Below are 23,832 nucleotides of genomic sequence, written 5' to 3' on the forward strand. Positions count from 1 at the left end.
CCACGTGACTGAGACTGAGGCATGAGCTTGACTGAGAGGTGGGGTGATATTTAAATATACACTTAATCAAAAGCAAATGCTTCCAGTCATCATGCATGAGTTTGCCCTTCACTTTCTTTGACAGAGGAAGGTAAAACTAATGCCTGTCTTCTCTGTGGGCTCAGCCCTCTACACCTGCTTTCAGAGTGCCACACATCATGGTGCATGTTGTTGTGTGTTAGTTGCTCAGTCGTGTCTGACGCTTTGCAACCCATGGACTGTAGCCCACCAGGATCCTCTGTCCATGGGATTTTCCAGGCAAGAATACTAGAGTGGGTTGGCATTCTCTTCTCCACGGGTTCTTCCAGATCCAGAGATTGAGCCCAGGTCTCCTGCACTGCAGGCAGATTCTTTACTGACTGAGCCACCAGGAAAGCCCATATTATATGTAATGTGAGTTTTTCCTTCCTGGAAGGAAGGCTGTTTCTCCTTCCAGACTGAGATCTGCGAGGACAGGAACTGTGTCTAAAGTATCTGCTTATTCCCAACATAGAGCAAAGTCCTGGACACGTAGCAGGTGTTTGATGATGCTGACAGGGATGCTCTTATACTGTTCTTTTGCTGTGGATAAAGACTGTTGTCACTCACTTGTTTCACTCTTGTTGGCTAGGGAGACTCTATGGTTTACCACCAACTCACACCTCCACCGAAGACTCCTGGACAAAAGAGTCCGAAATACAGTACTTGGATGCAGTCTCAAAAATGATGGAATGATCTCTGTTCATTTCCAAGGTAAACCATTCAAAATCACAGTAATCCAAGTCTATACCCCGACCAGTAATGATGAAGAAGCTGAAGTTGAATGGTTCTATGAAGAACCTATAAGACCTATAAGACCTTCTAAAATTAACACTAAAAAAAAAAAAAAAAAAAAAGATGTCCTTTTCATTATAGGGGACTGGAATGTAAAAATAGTAAGTCAAGAAATACCTGGAATAACAGGCAAATTTGGCCTTTGAGTACAAAACAAAGCAGGTTAAAGGATAACAGAGCTTTGCCAAGAGACTGCACTGATCATAGAAACACCTTCTTCCAACAACACAAGAGAAGACTCTACACAAGGACATTACCAAATGGTCAACACCAAAATCAGATTGATTACATTCTTTGCCACCAAAGATGGAGAAGCTCTATATAGTCACCAAAAACAAGACCAGGAACTGACTGTGGCTCAGATAATGAACCCCTTATTGCCAAATTCAGACTTAAAGAAAGTAGGGAAAACCACTAGATCATTCAGGTATGAGCTAAATCAAATCCCTTATGATTATACAGTAGAAATAACAAATAGATTCAAAGGATTAGACCTGATAGACAGAGTGCCTGAAGAACTATGCACAGAGGTTCAGGACACTGTACAGGAGGCAGTGATCAAGACCATCCCCAAGAAAAAGAAAAGAAAAAAGGCAAAATGGTTGTCTGAGGAGGCTTTAGAAATAGCTGAGAAACGAGAGCAAGAGGCAAAGGAGAAAAGGAAATATATACACCCATTTGAATGCAGAGTTCCAAACAATAACAAGGAGAGATAAGAAAGCCTTCTTCAGTGATCAATGCAAAGAAACAGAGGAAAACAATAGAATGGGAAAGACTAGAGATCTCTTCAAGAAAATTAGAGATACCAAGGGAACATTTCAGGCAAAGATGGGCACAATAAAGGACAGAAATGGTAGGGACCTAACAGAAACAGAAGATATTAAAAAAGGGGTAGCAAGAATACACTGAAGAACTATACAAAAAAGGTCTTCATGACGCAGATAACCACAATAGTGTGATCACTCACCTAGAGCCAGACATCCTGGAATGTGAAGTCAAGTGGGCCTTAGGAAGCATCACTAGGAACAAAGCTAGTGGAGGTGATAGAATTCCAATTGAGCTTTTTCAAATCTTAAAAGATGATGCTGTGACAGTGTTTCACTCAATATGCCAGCAAATCTGGAAAACTCAGCAGTGACCACAGGACTGGAAAAGGTCAGTTTTCATTCCAATCCCAAAGAAAGGCAATGCCAAAGAATGTTCAGACTACCACACAATTGCACTCGTCTCACACGCTAGCAAAGTAATGCTCAAAATTCTCCAAGCCAGGCTTGAACAGCACATTAACCGTGAACTCCCAGATGTTCAAGCTGGATTTAGAAAAGGCAGAGGAACCAGAGATCAAATTGCCAACATCCACTGGATCATCAAAAAAGTCAGAGTTCCAGAAAAACATCTACTTCTGCTTTACTGACTATACCAAAGCCTTTGACTGTATGCATCACAACAAACTGTGAAAAATTCTTTAAGAGATGGGAATACCAGACCACCCGACCTGCTTCCTGAGAAACCTGTATGTAGCTCAGGAAGCAACAGTTAGAACTGGATGTGGTAACAATAGACCGGTTCCAAATCAGGAAAGGAGTACATCAAGGCTGCTTATTTAACTTATATGCAGAGTACATCATGAGAAATGCTGGGATGGATGAAGCACAAGCTGGAATCAAGATTGCTGGGATAAATATCAATAACCTCAGATACACAGATGACACCACCCTTATGGCAGTAAGCGAAGAACTAAAGAGTGTCTTGATGAAAATGAAAGAGGAGAGTGAAAAAGTTGGCTTAAAGCTCAACATTCAGAAAACTAAGATCATGGCATCCGGTCCCATCACTTCATGGCAAATAGATGGGGAAACAGTGGAAACAGTGTCAGACTTCATTTTTCTAGGCTCCAAAATCACTACAGATGGTGACTGCAGCCATGAAATTAAAAGATACTTACTCCTTGGAAGGAAGGTTATGACCAACCTAGATAGCATATTAAAAAGCAGAGACAATACTTTGCCAACAATGGTCCATCTAGTCAAGGCTATGGTTTTTCCAGTGGTCATGTATGGATGTGAGAGTTGGACTGTGAAGAAAGCTGAGCACCGAAGAATTGATGCTTTTGAACTGTGACGCTGGAAAAGACCCTTGAGAGTCCCTTGGACTGCAAGGAGATCAAACCAATCCATCCTAAAGGAGATCAGTCCTGAATGCTCATTGGAAGGACTGACGCTGAAGCTGAAACTCCAATACTTTGGCCACCTGATGGGAAGAACCGAATCATTTGGAAAGACCCTGATGCTGGGAAAGATTGAAGGCATGAGGAGAAGGCGACAACAGAGGATGAGATGGTTCGATGGCATTACTGACGCGATGGACATGAGTTTGAGTAGGCTCCAGGAGTTGGTGATGGACAGGGAAGTGTGCTGTCCTGCAGTCCCTGGGGTCACAAAGAGTTGGACATGACTGAGCAACTGAACTGAACTTAAATAACTCTGGAAAAGGATCTTTTGACTGGATACTGTAAAGGCTAAGAACAAAAAGAATTGAACACAAACACTGTTATCTAGTTGGCAAATTTTTTTCTTACAGGAGTATGAATTAGTAATTTTGAAACTAAGGTTGAATGCTAATGTTGACAAATAAGAAATGCAGTGAGTGAACACTAGACCCAGAAATTAAACAAAAAGAAAACAAAATTGAGGACCCCTTGAAGCCAACATCTCTTTATCATTTCATTTCATTTCTTATATAGACTCTCTCACATTGACAGAACATTGTGTTTTGTTTCTTCTTTCCTTTTTGTTTTTCTAATTTGGCAGATGTTTACTCAGCAGCTACTAAGATGCATCCAGAGCTTGTAAATGATTTTGAGGTTAATAACGCTCCTTCTTTCCAGCAGAATAATACATCAAAACTGATCTGTGAGATCAGTGAGATCTGAATGCAGTGAGAACTGAATGCTGTTGGCCTGTGTCTTTATTTGGAGCCCTATTATAAACGGCTAATGATTGGTCAGGTTAGAGTGCTGAATTTAGTTTATTTTCATTCTTCAGCCTCTACACTGGTCTTTTTACCCAATATCTTAGTTTGCGATGTCTCAAAAGTAGGGAAATTACATCTCATTCTGTGGTGACGATGAAGTGGCGCTCACTGGAGGGCAGAAAACCACATCTTCTCATGGTGACTAGCAGAATACACATTCATAGCCTCAAGAACAGCTCTCCGAGATATGGAGCTCTCTCCACGCCAATCCTTTCTGACTGTATTTGACACAAAGGGAAAGCTCTTCCGATAGATTCATGCAAGGGAGCAAGGGAGAGAAGACCACCCTTTTATGAAACAGCAAGGCATTGGAAGAATATATTCTTCAGGACCCTAAGATCTTTTGAAATTCTTTTGAAGTTTGAAAATGAAATCAAATTTCTCTCTTTGGGCTTGGGTAAATTTTTACTAAAATATACAATTAAAAAAAATTGACTCCAGGCATTTTAAAATAATTACCACAGGGAAACTATAAAATCCTGTGAAATAACCTTGCTTTATGCTTTTGTGAATCAGTTCATTGTAAGAAATTAGTTAATTTCAGTTGGTTAAAATCAGTAGTGGTACTTCATTCAAGTTGACTGATTTCACTAGTTCTAAGCAAGAATTCATAGGATAGGAGGCAGTATTGGCAATGCCATCAATAGGCAATATTGATGGCAGAATAACGGGGGATCTGACAATTCTTAGATATGGCCGCAAAGAAGTCAATCTCCAACTCTAGTGTCATCATTATATGGTAAGAAAGAAAACCATGGCAGGAAATAGATGCTGTCCATACAGTGGCAGCCAAATAGCTGGTTGTTTTAGTAAAAACTCTGATGAAGACTAATTTTTGATAGCACGATGCCAAAGTGGATGATTCAGTAAAAGTTTTGAATCTATTTTGAATCTACTACGCTGTTTAACATCTGTAACATATCTTTGACTTTCAAAATGTAGAAGTACAGGCAATCATGACCTATTTTTTGTTTTTTCTTCACTTATTGAGTAAACATAAGCACACTTTATTTTCCCTGCAGCTGAACTCAGCTTTTTGATAATAGCAACAATTTATAGCGCACCTACCATATGCCAGCATCATTCTAGGTGCTTTTACACACAATTCATGTATATAAAGGTAGGCAGTCTTTCCAAGTAAACACTCCTGTGCCCATTTCATCCATGAGGAAGTAGAAGCTGAGAGAGGTTAAGGGTCACACACACATAGCATGCATGAGAGTCAGGAGCAGAGCTCTGCTGTTGAAGTCCGTGTTGCTTCCCCTGTCTCACTCTGCCTTCAGGGGGCCTGCCCATCTGAAATGACCCAACTGCTAGCGATTCCCTAGAGAGACAGGCAGTGATGGGGTCCCTGCCTGGGGCAGGCCATTTTGGGAGGCTTAGAGAAAAAAGAAAATGAGTTTCCGCAACTCTTTTGCTAGGCATCCACACCCCCTCCTGACACCTCCTCATGTGCTTTAGGCCTCCCAACCTCCCACCCCTGACTGAAGCTTTCCACAGTTTCTGTGATTGATGCCGCAGCGGTGGCGGGAGTTGGTGAACTGCCACTCATCTCACTCCTCTGCCGATCAGCCTTCAGACCGAAACAACAGGAGAGGAAAATAGGCAAAAAAAAAAAAAAAAAAAGAGAGAGAGATGTACCACTCGTACTGGTTCAAAATTCAACAGAACTGATTTCATCCTGTTCTTCCCTTTTTTGAAAAGAGAAAAAAATGAAGTCACTAGCATGCTTTGCTGAGTGGAGATGGGATGACCAGTGGGACCGAAACAGACCACTTCACAACTCGTGGGGTGTGGAATTAAGGGCATGGAAAGGGGAATGAGAAGGAAAGTTGTGAAAGGCTGAGGTAGCCTTGCCTGAAAAAGACATTTGGATGAAGAATGGTTTTTAGTACAAGGCATCCAATGAACACTTTGGAGCTACTGTGGGATCTAAGGCCATAACTTTGAATAATTCACGCTTTAAAGCTGATGCTATTCATACACTCAGGACGTGTTTATTGAGCACCTACTCTTAAGGCAGGTTCCAGGTTCCAGGGCTGGGACAATGAACAAAACAAATCAAATTCCTGACCTCATGAGGCTTACACTTCAGTAAAGTGGCCAAATAAACAAGTAGGCACAGCAATAAGTTCAATGACTGAGAGGTGCTTTGCAAACATAGACGCTGGCTGATGGCAAAGGCAAGGTGGTCAGGGGCAGCCCCTCGGAGGAGGTGACACCTAAGCAGGGGCACACAAGATAAGAATGAGTTATGTCAGCCCCCAAGAAGGCCTTGGGGAAGAGAGCAGCCAGACAGAGAGATGAGCAAGGCCCTGAGGTGGGACAAGCCTGAGGAGCAGAAGGAGGTGAGTGTGGTGGTCAGTGTGGGAGGTGGGAGCAATTCAAGATGAGGTTAGAGAAAGAGTTGGGAGCCAAGACTCACAAGGCTGCTGGCCACCAGCTTAACTCTATCCAGGCAGAGAAGATAGAAAAGGTCCCCAAGTTGCTACGGACTGTGTACTAAGAACTAATTTATTTAAACAGAGCTGTAAACAGAGAGGAGATGAATCTTTGCCGGAGAAGTTTTGGAAGAGAACTAAGACTTAGTGGATCAGATTAAGGAAGTTTCCTTTGGGGCCAGGTGGGTAATCCTAGATGGGTTACGGTTGTGGTATTGGGACCTAGGGTTACACAATTCTGGGGCCCCATTGTATTCTTATGTGCTTAACCTCCCTTTCCCAACTGTATGGCTCAGCGGTCCTGTCTCAGGCTGATTGCCCTTTCTGTACCTTTTCTTTATTCTTGCCCCTTCTGGTCTCAAGTATCACCAGCTCCCAGGCTCTGTCTCTCTTCCCTTTATGAACTTCTGCTCTCAGGAAAGGGAGAACAACTTTTTCTCGCTAAGGTGTAGATGACTGACAAGAACAAAGTACTGCCTGGAGTGAGGAAGAGGAAATTAGCACCCTATGATTCTCAAGGATCAAGAAGAAGGGCTCTTTGCACATGCATTTGTTTGGAATGCTTTTCTCACAAGTCGCAAGACTCAGCTCCAGTGTCCCCTTCCCAAGGCTTCCTGACGAGGTGCTATTCTTCCACTGAGCTGGCCTCTCACTTCTGCCCTTCTTTGTTACTTCGTGCATAGTCTTATTGCTCTGTCCCTCTACAAGCTCATGGGCTTCTTGAGGACAGATATCATGTCTCATTTACCTGTTTCTCAGGCCCTGACACAATGCCAGGCTCATGTTGATCATCTTACCAAGGAGCTGGGCAGAGTTATAAGAGCTGTGTTTACTTTGATCACAGTAAGCTATGGTCTTCATGGGCCTGACTTTAATTAATGCTTGTTAGAAAAACTGTCTTTCTTGACAGTTCTACATTCATTACAATTTTGATTTCCTCAATATTACAAATATTACTGCCTAAATTCCTACCAATTTAAGATGCACTAGTTGACAAGTTTCCTCTTTTAAAATGCAAATACTCGCAAAGGGGTTAAGTCCTTTCATTCACACAAAAGACATTGTGTCTCTGCTCTACACAACACATTATCCCATCACTCACACCAAAATGCTAAGGAGTTAACAAGGAATTGCTTTTTTCCCCTGATGCAGTGTATCAAGAGTCCCAAGTCACAGCCTGCTAATTCTACTTTTAACAATCTACCTAAAAGAAAAATTCAAGGATTTGCAATTCATTTAATGTACAAAAAATAAGGATTGTAGTCGTTTATTATGATTAAAGGAAGAAAAACATCCAATAACAGGAGGAGAATCAAATTAAGTTTCATCAGTATTATGGATTATTATGTAACTATTTAAAATTCATTAAATAGAATGCTTTACTTACAAAAGAAAATGCCTGGATTACCATGGTAAATGAGAAAAGAAGGATATAAAGTTTGTTTCAGTACAATCTATTATAATGCACAGAAGAAATCCTGTGAGGAAATTCACTAAAAATGTAAATCTTGGTAGTTCTTCTAAGTGGTAAGATATGGTTGACTTTTAGTTTCCATATATTTATATTTTATAAACCTTTTGTATTTAGTATGTATTGCTCTTGAAGAAAAGGACATTTACTGCATTGGAAAACCAGAACCACGTCCCTCTCGTTGCTAAGATCAATCACAGAAAAGGGCTGGGATGACAGGGGATGGGGACAACCTTCTGGGGAAGATGAGCCTGCACCTGAGTGAGGAGCGCATGGAGGGCCCAGCTGACAGTCTGGGGTGCTGCCCCTGCAGGTGGAATTGGGAAGAGCACATACCAGGACATGGGAAGGCACAGACGCCTTCTGGGGTAGCTCCACCTTGCCTAGCCTTAGCCTGGATGGAACTGGGACTCCTCCAGGTTTGAACAAGAGGAACAAAGGCTCTGGTTCAGACTAGCTGCACAGCTGAACAAGAACCATCTTTCTGGGTATGTTTTCCCATAGTTATAATGAGCTTATAATCTCAGCCAGGATCACTTTCTTTTGGCATTTTGCAGGTTAACTTGGTGTAGTTTATCACCATCTAGCAATGTTAACTAACTATTAGCAGGAGCTGGACTTCTAGGCTGAACCCACAGGAACAAAACACCCACATACAGCTCCAGACCCCAGTGAGCTCTCTTAAGTTTTGCCTCTGAATCTTCAGCTCATCTCTCTAATGGCTGATACCTTCTTTTTCTCCTTCTCCCCAAATAGACACTTTCAGCAGCAATCCGTCAAATTGTTTTGCAGAAGTCATCTCTGACTACTCTTCCCATAATACCTGTAGCCCCCTCAAAATTAAAAAAAAAAGACTTCAAGTGAAACTGGAGACAAGGAGGTATAGTGTTGAGAAGCAGGAATCAGCAGCAAAGACATTTGATTTTAAAGCTTGGCTCCACTCATCACTCACACCAGGATTCTGGGCTAGTCACTTAACCTCCCCAAGTTTCAGTGTCTCTGCGGGTGAAATATGCATAAACACAGTGCCCACCTAACCTGCTCACAGGTGGTTCTGAGAGTCAAATGTGACAAAGCATGTGAAAGGGCTAGAGAGTTTCAGAGTTCTTTACAAATGTTAGGTATTGTCCTGATAATAACTAACGGGAGTGATCATTTCAGGAGCTGTTGCATAAGGTGAAGTGGTGGTGAAAAGGCAATCTATCAGTTGTGTGCTTTCACAGGGAACAATAATAACCTTATTGGACTGGTGGACAGACTTGGTAGTGAATCAAATCATTCACACTGTTAAGAACCCCACTGAAATGTTCTGTGTAGCCAATTATGCAGCAAAAAGAAAAATAACGATCAATAACTCTTCTGAATAGAAGTGAAGACAAATATTTTGTGAAAAAGAAAGTTTGAATTCCCTCTTTGCTCATCAAGACCTGCACTCAAATTCAGGTCAAGGAAAGAAATTAGGAAGTGAATTCACTTAAATTATCAAGGTAATGAGTACTCTGTGTGTGTCTGTGTGTGTGTGTGTGTGTGTGTCTGTGTGTGTACGTGTGCATGTGCATTGAGGTTGGAAAGGAATAGAAGCAGAATTGAGGGGAAAAATAGGAAGAAAAAATAAAACGTCATGTTCTGACTAAACTAAGGTTCATTTGTGGAATTTCAAATTATTTTATAAATAGTTCTCAGTCTCCTATTTCATTAATTTATTCAACAAATATGTGTTAAGCATCCACTGTATGCAAGAGCTGACAAGGCAGTAAAAAAGATAAACACACCTTGCCCTCATGGCCTGTAAAGTCTAGTTGGGGAAATAAACATTACAAAAATTATTATGTTATTACATTATCTGGTAGCTCAGTTGGTAAAGAATCTGCCTGCCAGTGCAGGAGATCTAGCTTTGATCGCTGTCTGGGGAAGATCCCCTGGAGAAGGAAATGGCAACCCACTCCAGTATTCTTGCCTGGAAAATCCCATGGACAGAGGAGCCTGGCAGGCTTCAGTCCATGGGGTCGCAGAGAACTGGACATGGCTTAGTGACTAAACCACCATTATGTTATTTTAGTGTTCCAAAGAGAAGCATCAGGTACAATGAGTACATCTCCCGTATCATCAAAGGCTTCGGAAATCACGGCCTAAGGCATCTTTATTGTAACCTCCCCACCCCCAAGAAGCAGTAGTTATTGTGAAATCTAGAACCAAAAAGGAGTAAATTTTTTTTTTTTAACATTTAAGGTAGAGAACAAAGGCTCTCCAGGTCAGTTCCTCCATCTGATTTTGGCTCTTTTACCTATTCTCTTTAAGACTTTATTTCCACATCTATAAAATGGATATTTCTTAGTTTTTCTCTCCAAGGAAAACTGCAGGGACTTAAAAAATTATTCATGTACACAGCCTAGCTCAGTACCCACCATACAGAGTGAACTCAGTAAGTGCTAACTGTTCTAGTTATTGTTACCTTATTAGCTATTACCTAGTGGACATTAAGTTGTGAAACTTGCAAGAGATTTTTGATTGGCTTCTAGAAAGCTTAGAATCAAATTTGTGAACAGGACATCAGTTTTAAATTGTTAGAATTTGCATATTTAATCTCATTGGCTCTATTTTTGGCTCCACTTTGTTTTCCTTCACTAGACCAATACACAGAATGAACGAATGGCTGGATGGAAGGACAGCATGATGGATGGATACGTGAATAACCCCTCAGCTAAATCAAGAAATAGTTCTTTCAGATAGGCAAATAGCGCTCAGGAGTTGGACATTCTCTCTGCAAAGTCACAGAACAGAACTCTGACTCATACTAACTCATTCCTTGACTTTTGTATCTATTCAGACATGAGTGAATATATTGCTTCCTGGAGTTAACTCTGAATGTATCTAAATGCTACAAAACAACCACCACTACCACCACCACAAGAATCAACTGAGTAACCAATGCATAAGGTATACCTAGAAAATGTTTTACAGGTCGAACCAAAATTCATCTGTGCTCCTACCCGCTAATGTTCATGTCTTTCTTTCTGTGGCTTGTAGAAGCTGTCAAGATGATTCTATTACTGGGTTCAGCCAATGGCCACTTATGTTTCCAGACTCTTGGATACACACATACACAGGTAAACTTTCCTTTCAGAACTCCAGCATATACAAAGATTTTACTGGAGGACTTCTTGCTATATCACTATGCACTGTTATTTAGGAAGAATAATAGAAACAAGAGGCAAAGAATCCTAAATCTGAAAGTGGGATATATGAATTTAAAATGGCAACCCACTCCAGTATTCCTGCCTGGAAAATCCCATGGGCTGAGGAGCCTGGTAGGCTACAGTCCATGGGGTCGCAAAGAGTCAGACACGACTGAGCGACTTCACTTTAACTAGAGAACATACATCTTGGTTAACCTAGGCCAGCCTCTGATTACACCTGTTTCTTGGTGCACAATTATTGTTGGGACAACCCATCCTGTTACTTTCCAAAGTGCACTACTTTGAATAATAAATTACATGGTCACCTACTGTAGTCCAGTTGCTAACTCTGACCTTGAGTCTCAGACTGGAAGGAAAATAGAGCCTCCTTCTGCTAGAGAGGGGAAGAGAGGAAAAGAAATATCAGAGGTGAGTGATGACTAGGCTCACACCTTCTCACTAACCGCCCGCCCCCCCGCCCCCCACCCCAATCTGGCTAGTATGATAAGGCTCTCCAGAGTAAGAAGGGATTAGAAATAGCCAGAGAGGTTCATGGGAATCTCTGATCAAGTACATGCTCCTTGGGCCGAGGGTGCCCAGGAGAATTCTGAGTCCTAGCAGGAAGTTTCACACTAATCTCAGGTGACCGAGAGATCAGGACAGCATGGTGGCCTGGAAGCTTCCTATGCTTTCTCCTACTCATTGACACCATTTGGAGAAGAAGGAAGGAGAAGGGAACAGAAATTCCTAATGCAGAGTTTAACCCTTGAAATCAGAAGAGACAGAAGTATCTTTAAATGGAATATTTTAAATGCCCTCTTGTCTGCCTTAGCAAGAAAGGGGACATTAGAGAAAAGTAAGACCAGTTGTAAGAATCAAAGAAATGTCTTTCTTCCTTCACATGTAAGTAGTTAGGGGCAAATATCATCCAATCTACACTTATGTCCTCAGATTTCAGCCCAGGGCCAGGGGCAGGACAGACACTCAACAAATGTTCATTGAATGGAGATTCTAACTTCAAATCATGTCAAAAAAAGACACAACAGCTCTGGACTATTCAAGTATAATCCTGCAGAAATATTAAAGTGCTTCCTTGAACTGATATTCATGACTATAGTTACCATAATAGGGAAAGAAAAAAACAACCAAGGAATTTAGAGGATCATTTTTGTGAACTACTGAGCCTTAAGCTGAGCTATGTCTCCCCATGGTATCATATTACAAGCTAGTCTCAAATATTACAATTTTTAACCTTCCTTTATGGCATTTTCTTTATAGGCTCTGCCAGAGGCAAGCTAGTAGATTATAGTCTCTATTGATCTTACTTAGATAAGGAAATCCCAGTATCCCAATCTCTACCAGTTAGACAAAATACATTTTGAATAATTACATATCATTGCCTCTTCTGTTCTGCAAAAGGAGAAAAAATATATATACTCTAGATTTATCATTAAAATAACAGGTACTGGAGGAATGTGTATTAAATTATTGAGAATTTATTTATATGACTCTGGGCTGTTTGATAACAGAATTATTTCTTTCAGTGAACAAAAAGAATGTATCTCTTAGATTAACTGGTAAATATAACTATATTTAGACACATTAGATCCTGGTAGTACTTATTATTGGTCTCAAGTGTTATAGAACACTATGATTATTGCAAATCTTAACATGTTCCCACCCACAACACTTTTTCTTTTCTTTAAGTTAAACTGCAATTTGCTTTTCCAGTTTTCTAACTAGGGTAAAAATATAAAGTTGAAAAATCTTTGGGAGACTCTGCCCTTTTCTCTTATTAGTGCCTTGCTAAGCAGTCATTCTTTTACAAATGTAGAGAGAAGCATGTTCTGGCATGAGCTTTAAGTTTCATTTGGCTCACTTTGGGAAACTGGCTGTAAGCCTTTGTTGCTGTTCTGTAAAGTATTAGGATTCCATTGAGGGGATGGAGCCTTGGTGTGGTAAATTGTTAGCTGAAAGGAAAGTGGGTTCTAAGCCTTAGACCAAGAGAAAGGAAATCTGGACTCAGACCTTCCTGGCATTTTTCTATGGATTAAATGAATGAACTCGGACATTGATGGGTCAAAGCAGCCTTATTTCATTGCCAAGACGCATTGACTAGCCAGCACCATTAACTTGGAATTCACTGCTTCTCTATAAAATTGGCAGGAAAAAAGACAATCAAGATCCAATTCAGTGACTCATTAAGTACATCTTCAATGTCGAGGGCTAGTCCAATCACAGAACATCAGATGCAGAGCTGCTGATGAAATCCAATTTGCAGCTGGCTCACCCCAGGATTTTTGCAGTTTGCACATACATGTATGCATAAAGCAGAACTAACATCTAAAAAGTGGCCAATATCTGTGGAAGGAAGAATTATCATTGAAGGACATTTTCTGAATAATGTTGCTATTTATATTCTATTTCAGTTTGAGGTTTTACAGAAAACCCTATAATTTGCTTCAAGGTGTTTATAGAGAAGTGGTGGCTGAGTCTGAATTCCTCCATGTCCAGACCTGGGGACTGGGCCATCTACAAACAATGATTATATAAACCCCCAGGAAGGAAATTCCCTTACTGGGAAACCTTAACATCATTAAGTACCTTTAGTGTAGTCACTCATGGAGGATTTATTGAGTAGCCACTGTGTCAGGTTCTGGGGGTATAGAGGCAAAAAGGATGATATGTAGGCCAGCATCAGTGTATGCCAATGGTAAGGTGCACAGCAGGGCTAACTGGGAGGTGGGGTAGGAGCCGAAAAGTGGGTGAGGACCACCAGCTTGGTGGCATTTGGATGAGGTTTCAGGGAGGAAGACTCTGAGTTAAGAATTGAGGAGAGAGGAGGTATTCACAGGTAGAGAAGTGAAAGAAGGTGCCCAAAGCAGAGGAGCCAGTTCGAGTAGAGAGATGCACCTAAACAAGATGGTATGTTTGATGGATAAACAGTGGGGGTCTTGAAACAGGGCGAAACAGGTCAATGGCAACTAGAGTAAGAAGGGCTTGAATGCCACCCTTAGTTAGTTTGAAATATAACCTGTAGGTGATATACAGCTATCAGAGTATTTAAGCAAAGATAACATATTATCCAATTTACACTGCAAAAAGACATTGACAGCAGTGTGGAGGATGGCTTGGAGGCGGCAGTGATTGGTGGGAGGGAGATCAATTAGGAGGTGATTTCGGTAGTCTACAGAAGAAAGTCTTAGAATATAAACAAGGCAGCTGTCTCTGATTGACAAGAGGTCTGTAAGGGATCTGGGGTACAGCGGCTGTTGTCTCTGCAGACTGCAGAGTTTTACAGGCTCTAAAAACATTGCATGTGTGTGCTTGATGAATGAAGGGAGACCAACTGAGGAATCATCCTCAGGAAATGTAGACATCTTTTTTTGCAATAACCTCAGACCTTTGCAATCTTTTCTCCTCCTCTCTATGTCAGTGATGGATAACTTCTTTTCTTTTCTTCCCTAGGAGTCATGGAAAGCAAATGGAAAACTCACATAGGGAAATCCTGCGAAGAATTAATTATAGATTTGTCTTGATTCTCAGGTGCTTAGAACCACAGAGGGGTCCCCCTTCTGATGTAGGTGAATGAGGAGCACAGTGTTACCTCTCTGGGGTATGGAGATTAACAGACAGTGCTGGGATCTGAGGTCTTCCCAGGTGGCTCAATGGTAAGGATTCACCTGCCAAGCAGGAGATGCAGGTTTTACCTCTGAGTTAGGAAGATACCCTGGAGAAGGAAATGACAACCTGCTCTAGTATTCTTGCCTGGAAAATCCCATGGACAGAGGAGCCTGGCGGGCTAAGGTCTATAGGGTCGCAAAGAGTCAGACGTGACTTAGCAACTGAACAACAACTGGGATCTGAGCTGGAGAAATGGATGCCAAAAACCAGAGGGAAGAATGATGGTTGAAAAGGTGAGGCAGTGATGTGAGATTGCTTCTGAAGTGGATGACTGCAGACTGTTTTACGATTGAATGAATTTTATTTTTCTGCTTTTAGTGATGGAAAATTTTCCCGGCAATGAGACTTGCCTACCTCTTAAATTTTGCCTTCAGCTCTGCTTCTTCAAGGCTGATTCTACTCATCAAGAATCGCTTCTGGAACCACTGCAATGGTTGTGTTCAGGACCCTGAGCAGTATGAGTTTCCATCTCTGGCCAATTTGGGCATCTCTTTGGGAAGTCATGGTCTCATGAGCTGTGTTGGCAGGACTCAAATAGGACTTCAACATCTTCCCCTGGATGAGTCTGCCACATCCTGTCAATACCAGCTGCTTGGCGTGTAACTTATTTTCTCCAGTCCCCACTTTGTATTTGCAGGAAGACTGAAAACTCCCTGAAAGGAACAACCCTGCCTTGGAGTCCTCAGCCTATAATAGGACCTCAGTACATGTTTGGTGAGAGAGCTATTGTGTGGGCTTCCTAAAAACCTGCAAGATGGCCCAGGTTCTACTGTCACACATGCCCCAACCAACCCCACCACCTCTTTACCACACCACCATCTGCACCCTGGAATGAAAAGCCAGACTGTTTCTGGAAAGAACTTTTCCCACAATTTTTGTGGGCAGTCATTCCATACAGCACACTTAACATGACTGGGCAGACTGTGGGATCCTCCAGTCTGAACCATAGCCTCCAGAGGCTTCTTGTATTTATTAGAAGGAAAGGGAAATGCAGGCTGCTGGTGCACCTTTTACATCCATCATGAAAAGCATGAGTGTAAGTTAAGTAAGAAATTAGTCACCTAGATGTTCCCCCTAATCCCTGAGAGTCAGTGTGTATGCAGGAGGGAGACGCTGAAGAAAAAGAGCATGGTAGGCAAGGAAAAGCCACTAGGAATAGATGTCTGGGTCCTGGGTGGCCAGTGTGACTACTCCGTCCTCAAATAAACTGGACCCATTCCTCAGTGCTGGGGGCAGAGTCTCCAAAGGGATGAATATGCCCTGCAAGACAGTTTACTGTGGTGTGGGGAGAAACAAGTATTCATATTTGCATCTGTAATCCCTTCTTTTTACAATGCCTACTTTAAAATATACTTTATAATTACTATAATATTGGCATAGTAATACATGAACATATTTAAAAAATAATTTCCCAAGTAAGATACACAATGAAGGCAGCGTGGAGATATCTGCTATGATACAAATAAGCCATCCATCAAAAGCCCTGTTTTCTAAGAGTTTACATTCTAGTTAGGGAGCTGAAAATACACATACACATAACGTACATTCAGTAGCTGTTGTTTCCCCAGACACACAAACACAGTGAGTGCAGTAATGGTTCTCAAAGATCATCAGACATAACAAAAAGAGTGAGCAGAATGGAGATGAAGGACAAAGAGCATACATTTTACCAGTAATAGGATGGGTCCCCGGGGGCTGATGTTATTATTCTTGTGTGTATGGGATTCTTAATACACCAAAGGAAAGGAGTTTTTAATGCCCTATAAAAGGAAATAGAAAGGAAGCAAAGACATCTTCACATAGGCTGTCGGGAGCCAAGCCATTCCAGTTCCCTAGGAGGCTGCGTACGTCATTACAAAGCAGAAGAGAAAGGCATGGAAAATTTTGATAATTCCATTCTTCACAAAGGCAGCTTGACTTTGCATGTGAACTGTTCCAGAGATCTTTCTTCAAGTTAGTGTAAACTAAAAACATACAGGAAATTCAGAAGTTTTCAAAGAGATTCAGATCTACAGTAGGTCCCCAGTATTGGTAGTAATGTTCTTTTTACAGAGAATTTGTGCCATGCTCTTTACATACATTTCTTCATCTCAGTTCAGTTCAGTCGCTCAGTCGTGTCCGACTCTTTGTGACCCCATGAATCGCAGCACGCCAGGCCTCCCTGTCCATCACCAACTCCCGGGGTTCACTCAGATTCACATCCATCGAGTCAGTGATGCCATCCAGCCATCACATCCTCTGTTGTCCCCTTCTCCTGCCCCCAATCCCTCCCAGCATCAGAGTCTTTTCCAATGAGTCAACTCTTCGCATGAGGTGGCCAAAGTACTGGAGTTTCAGCTTTAGCATCATTCCTTCCAAAGAAATCCCAGGGTTGATCTCCTTCAGAATGGATTGGTTGGATCTCCTTGCAGTCCAAGGGACTCTCAAGAGTCTTCTCCAACACCACAGTTCAAAAGCATCAGTTCTTCAGCACTCAGCCTTCTTCACAGTCCAACTCTCACATCCATACATGACTACTGGCAAAACCATAGCCTTGACTAGATGGACCTTAGTCGGCAAACTAATGTCTCTGCTTTTGAATACGCTATCTAGGTTGGTCATAACTTTTCTTCCATCTACGCCTTATTAATAACAACTGAGAGTTGATAGCTCTCCCATTTTTCAGAGAACACTGAATCACAGAGAATTTTAGTGACTGATACAAGTGTTAGGCTAGCAAGTGTTATGAAAACTCCATTCAACGTGCCTGACTCTGCCATGTCACATAACTCTTGAATGCTTTGTAAAAGGATTTCTGGCTTCTGATGACCTGGTAAGGTTTCTGGTAGCCAGAGTGTGTTATTTCTCTTGCGTAAGGCACAGTGGTGATACCTACTCCTTGGCCCAATATTTTTACATGTACACATCAATGTATTCTAGTAAATACCCCCGGATCAGCAGCCAGCAGTCTTCCCAAATGTTTTATAATTCTACCATATGTGTTTGATTGTGTCATTACGTCGCTTGTCCTAATTAAGATGAAAGGAATCTGAATTGGAATAACTGGTTCCGTGAGTGCCAGAGCCACCCAAATAGAATCCCTGTGAACCTCAGGCTTTCCAGACCCAGTGCTGCTTGTGTAGACTTTCTGAGTGATTACACATCTGCTGTCCACCCCCGTTTTTAGGATAATTAATTATCACTGAAAGTGTTGAAAAAAATGAACGTTTCTGTCACATTTATACCCAGACAGATAAGGCTTACTCAGAAAACTTAGGGTGGTGAAAATCATATGTTTTATTAAATTGTGTGTTTTCCAGGAAGCTTTAGACTCCTCTATAGTGTTCTTTTGGTTCTAAAATTGGTGGGAGGGCTTAGAGTCACACGAGGCAGAGAGGAACAAGTTGAAATATTGAGCATTCTGTTTGGTTGATTGGTTCGGTGTTGTGATTGAACTCTTTGGTAAATGACGCTAATCAAAGCAAAACTTGGTGAGAATTCTTTGCCTCATTCTGGTAGAAAAGTTGCATTTTAAGTATAGGAGAATGAAAGTAGCTGCCATGTTCAATAATTATATTTTTAATTTTAATTTGACAGTTTTTGTTGTTTTTTAAAAAAATATACAAAAGAGAGTTTCTGACTTATTTTTAGAATTTGCATAATTTAACAGGTTGAAATAGGTCCTTCTGAGTCAGCTTTACCTACCTGCACACAGCAAAGTTAGTGCTTGAAAAACCATCAAGGGCCAATAAATGCATTGGAATGATAGAGCTCACTTCTGAGAAGAAAACAAACAAGCCCTTTCCAAATGGGGATGTCTTAAGTCTTTCAAAGTCATCTAAAAACAAGGCTTACATAGCCAGATTGTTCCACCAGAACCTTCAGAGTTCACAGTACTATTTAAACTTTTTTTTGTTAGTCCCTGACACAGTCCTTAACCTTCAGAGTAATTATCATCTAGTTAGTTTGACTGTCCTTTGAAAGTACCAAACCTGGGCAGAGCTGAGGGGGTATTTCCCACACTGGCTGTAAGGTGTGAAGGAGGAGGGAAGGAGACTGCCTTTCCTGAGTATTTGAGGCTTTTTATGGTCCTAAATAAAGGACCATACCCCCCTACCCCCTACTCTCATAGGGGTTCGTGCACACTATTGACAGTGTACATATTCAAATCTGGAAAGAGAATGCCTCCTCAAATGGAACATTCTGTTTGGGAGATGTTTACCTTAAATCCACAATCTATTGTTTTCTTAGGAGAAAAAGAAAACAATAAAAATGATAACACCAGCTTCCTTTTGAAAACAGTCTGCTGAGACTGATAATGGCCTTTACAAACCAAAACTCCTGGTGTTGAGGCTGCAAGTACTACATGGCTGAAAGTTTATTGATTAAGTACACACAGCGTTTGTCTTGATAAACGAAAATTGGACCATGCATGGTAAGCAATTATACTGGAAAGAACGATGACAGCATTCTTAGGATTAAAGAGTACGAGTTTGTTACTTCAATATTTTGAACAAAGAAGGCCAAGAAAACTAATTTTGAGAAGTTCTACTTTATATCTGAAAGTTACATGAAATAGAATGGCAAAATAGGAACAAGCGCTTGCATTTAAAATAGTCCAGAAATTTCTGTCTTTGATTATAAGAATATGTCCACTTTTGCAATGAACAGCTTTCAGCAACACTGGATGCCTGACATAGAATTATTATGTTCATTTATATCCTGAGACATTTCCAAGTTTCACAGAATGGAAAATAGGGAACTCCTACCGAATTCTTTCTTAGACTTTCTTAGACTTGAGGTGAATAGAATAAAGCTGGTAAACAAAACTATGCAAAACTTGGAAATTAATTGGTAGTTACAAAAATTAGCACGGTAACTGTGCTTGGGGTGCTGGGTTTAGGGGTGACACGGGAGCTAAACAGCTTGACATTATCAACCTGAGGCAAACATGTTGAATTCCTCTAAGAGATTTGGCCTCAAACATTCTTTCTTTCCAGCCTCACCATGTTCAGTAGTGGGAAGAAGCTAACTAACAGTGTGGGGGCACCTCTCCCCTTGCACAAGTCAGCTGAGGAGGAAGTTACTCTTCCCCTCTCCTCTGCCCAGAATTAGCACTGTGTGACATCCCCGAGGGCTAAAACACCTCTGAAGCTTTTCGTTCTTATCTTAGCCTAACTTCCCCCAGCACTTCTGGTCCCTGCCTTTGAAAATAGGCTTCACTCCTGCAGGCTCAGTTTTAAAATATGGCAGAATCAGCACTGTCTTATGCCAGGTCCCGAACTACTGCTGAGCCCCACTCTACAGGGGATTCCAGTAGAGGTGGTGAGGCTAAAAAAGACAGAGTGTTTATTTCCAGGGTTTTTTTTTTTTTTTTTTTTTTTCCTGAGCATAAGCCAAATCCCGCCTCTGTGAAAGAGCCACTGTGTATCCATATAGAGCTTTCTCTTTGAACCCACTAGACTCATTATTCTGATTCAAAGTGGGCAGGGTAGGTCCTGCTCTTGCCTCATGGATATCTAATTGATACTCCAGGGGTTAACTGCCTTTGCAGCCAAGACATGGCAGGATAGAGGCTGACCTCAAACCCAAGTCATCTGATTTCTTGGCTGGTGTTCTTTCCTTAAGCCACTGTGCCGCTCTCATCAGGTGAAGAGGTTTTAAAGATAAGAAAAAGTCTTTTTCCTTAGCATCTTCCTCCTGGCACTGCTGCAGTAACCATTTTCAGCTTGGCAATTTAACACAAGTTCCAATTTGCGCAAATGAATAGATTAATCACGTATTTCTTAACTAGACCGAGCTATTTTCTTTAGAACATCTTGTCTTCAACCCTCCCCAGAATGACTGTATGGAGGGAGAAATAAGACCTCACTACTTATTCTGTCACTCACTGGCTGTTATTTTTTAATTCAAGAGCATTTATTGAAAAGGGGGTATGTACTCTCTGCTGTACCATGTGAGGTGGAGAGGCTTGATCCATTCACTGAAGCAGGCTGCCATAGGGGTTGACAGACATGAATGGTGACTTGGAAGAATCATTACAGAAAAGCAAAGTGGGAAGGAGCAAAATTTAAGTGTGCAGTGCGGTTACTGGGGCTGTGAGAAGGTAGTGGAGCCTGGATAAGTAAAAGGAGGGTCCACAGAAGAGGTGGGGCCTGGCAATAAGGTGGGATTCGAAGGGCCATGGGCTGGGGGCCAGGGAGACATTCCACCAGGCGTGGAAGTGGAGAGGAACACACTCTCCACTGGGGCTGCTGAGGAAGGGAACGTGCAGAGGGGACAAACACACCAGAGGGACAACCTACTCTGAAGAAACTGTGGAGCCCCGGTGGGAACCATCACTGACCATCTCCAAGTTAGCAGTGGTAACGCTGGCGGAAGGATACTATAAAGTTATTCTACAGAATATTATTCACAGTACAAGCTTACACTTTCACCATCATGCCAGCCTAAGAATAAGGCAACAACATGGCTTTAAATCAGTTAATTGGAAAACAGGTGATAAGAAGCCTAGATATCATCAAGACCTGTGAAATCCAATATGATACAAACCAGCCATGTGTGGCTATCAACCTCTTGAAATATGATAAATATATATCAAATTGATATGATAAATATATATCCAAAATGATAAATATATATCAAATTGCAAAGACTTAGTATAAAAAGGTATACACAGTATACCCTTAATAATGTTTATATTATTTATATGTTGAAATAATACTTTTGATATATTGAGTTATATAAAATATTCAATACAAATGTATAAATAAATAAATTTAGCCTCATTCACCCAGATAAATGCCATCTTCATCAGAGAGTGTCCTTGGGAATCTAAACACTAATTCCTATAATCCTGCCTCCTGCAAGCTGGTCCTTGAGCTCTTTGTGGGGGATCCTCTAACTCCTTTCCATGTTTTCCCAGCCTTAACATAAGACTCTGAATATTCCCAGTAGTGTTTTCTTGTCTTTAATAGCTGCTGAAATTAATTAGAATAAAGTCTGTTTTTCCTGTCTCTTACCATTCAGTTCTCCTATATCATATACTGTAATATTCAACGAATGTTTGTTATGTACTGAGTATTGTTTTCTGCCTTTGATAAGTGACAGCTCATTTAATTAAGCTGTAGAGGTAGAAACAATCATTGTCCCTATTTTACAGAAGCAAGAAGTGAGACCTAGAAGCTTAAGTAGCATGGCCAGGGAAGTGCTATCAGAGCCAGTATTCTCAGACAGGGTGTCACTCTCGTCACGGGGGTGCCTGATGGCCTCTCAGCTTGCCCCTGCTTCTTCTTTGCACTCTTTGTCCTCTCCCTGGAGTGACAATTCCTCCTCTTCTCTACTGTTAAACTTCTGCTCCTCCTTTAAAGCTTAGACTAGAACATAACCTATTAACTAAGCTACTCAGGCAGAATCAGTATGCTGCCTGTCCTCTCTATGTAGATAACCTCACTTTATGTCTCTGTAATGGTGCTTGCATTTAACTCTAATGTTTCTGTCCTGATGCTTGTCTCTGCAAAAGACTGGGACTCTTGTTATTCAATTCTGTATTCTTAGTATCTTACACAGGGCATCCAGTACCAGTAGCAATTCAGGAATACTTTTTGAATTGATTTTCACAGTGCAGCATGGATCAAGCCTGACCCTGAAGATGATGTTAATAAGGATAGCCAAAGAGTTTTTTGACAAACGTAGCATCTTTAGAACAGGTATGTGGACCACCAGGACCACCACAAGTTATTACTTCAAAAGACTTCACTTAGGTGTCCAGATTCTAGTTTGCTTTTTCATTTGAGGAAGGAATAACCAAACTATCTGGTAATAGTGGACCAAGTAGTTCAGAAAAGCTATCCAATTGAAGAAAATAAGAAAGCCGGTCAGAATAAAAACACGCAGGTTTGAAGACATGAGAACGGTCATAGGTCGAGTGGAGCATCACTGGACCAAGATCTAGAAGAAGCTGGAAGCCCAGAGCATTAAGCTTGGCTTCAGGGGCTGCCTTGCCCCTGGTTTCTTCTGTTGGTTACCAAAGGAAAAGGCTGATGAGCTGAACAGCACTTTGGACATCCTGAGCCAGGATGATGATAGGGGGCTTGGTAAACTCCCTATGCTTTAGTCTGGAACCCCGAACAGCTAAACTCCCAGAAGTTAGAGTGAATTGGAAGTAGACTGGTCTTTGAAAGGACTACAGTCCAGCTTTGCATCCTCTCAAGCTCTAAAATTGGATTAATAAGATCTACTGCTTCCTGACACTTCAGAAGCACAGGAAAATTCAAGGCCTAGATGACTTTACTAGTGAATTCTATCAAATAATGCAGAGAGAAATAACATGCATCCTACACAAACTTTCAGAAATTAGAAAAAGAAGGCATATTCCTACTTTATCTATGCAGCCAACATAACCTTGACATCCATACTGGATAAAGACATTATGAGAAAGGAAAATTACTGGTCAATCCCACTCACAGATGCCAAGACGCTAAGCAAAATATTAGCAAATTAAGCCTAGCAAAATATGGAAAAGATAATACATCATGACCCAGTTGAATTCATATCAGAAAGGTAAGGATGGCTTAACATTTGATAATATAAGAGAAAAATCCTATAATCATTCTAATAGGTACAGGAAAAATATTTGTTTATTATCTATACATAATTTAAAAATAACTTAGCAAACTAGGAATAGAAGAGAATTTTCCAAATTTGATAAAGAGCATCCTCTAGCAAATATCATACTTATTGGGAAATATTGAAAGCTTTCCCTTTGAGATCAGAAATAAGAGAAAGATGCCTATTATTAAGATTATATTCAATATTGTACTGACTGAACCAGTACAGTAAGCCTAGAAATAAAAGGCATAAGGATTAGAAATGAGTGAATGAATGATAACCACCAACCCAACAATAGAAGAAATTCTTTCTAAAAGGAGAGACTACATCATTTAGGTTTTAAAGTTCCCTTTTTACAGTGGAACTCAAATTCTAACCAGATTTTTGTCCTCTAACCAGATTTTAAAAAATCATTCTGGGAGGAAATCAAGCCTTTCATCAAATACTTGCTTATTGAGTACCTGTCAGATACAACTCTGAGTCGTGGGGATTCTACAATGAATAAGGCCAAGGAGTTTTTCATTCTGGTTGGAGAGACCAAAAGGAAACAATCAGATAAATAAATCATATAATTGCAAGTAATAAT

The 23,832-nt window shown here is 41.0% G+C and overlaps 1 protein-coding gene across 2 annotated transcripts in view; it reads right to left on the reverse strand.

Annotated features, from left to right (window-relative positions):
• The window catches only part of KCNAB1 (potassium voltage-gated channel subfamily A regulatory beta subunit 1), a 451,035-nt gene that overhangs the window by 131,603 nt on the left and 295,600 nt on the right, over positions 1-23,832 (reverse strand). The gene's annotated exons all lie outside the window — the stretch shown is intronic.

The sequence above is a fragment of the Ovis aries genome, chromosome 1 (genome assembly GCF_016772045.2).
Source record: "Ovis aries strain OAR_USU_Benz2616 breed Rambouillet chromosome 1, ARS-UI_Ramb_v3.0, whole genome shotgun sequence".
Lineage (NCBI taxonomy): Eukaryota > Metazoa > Chordata > Mammalia > Artiodactyla > Bovidae > Ovis > Ovis aries.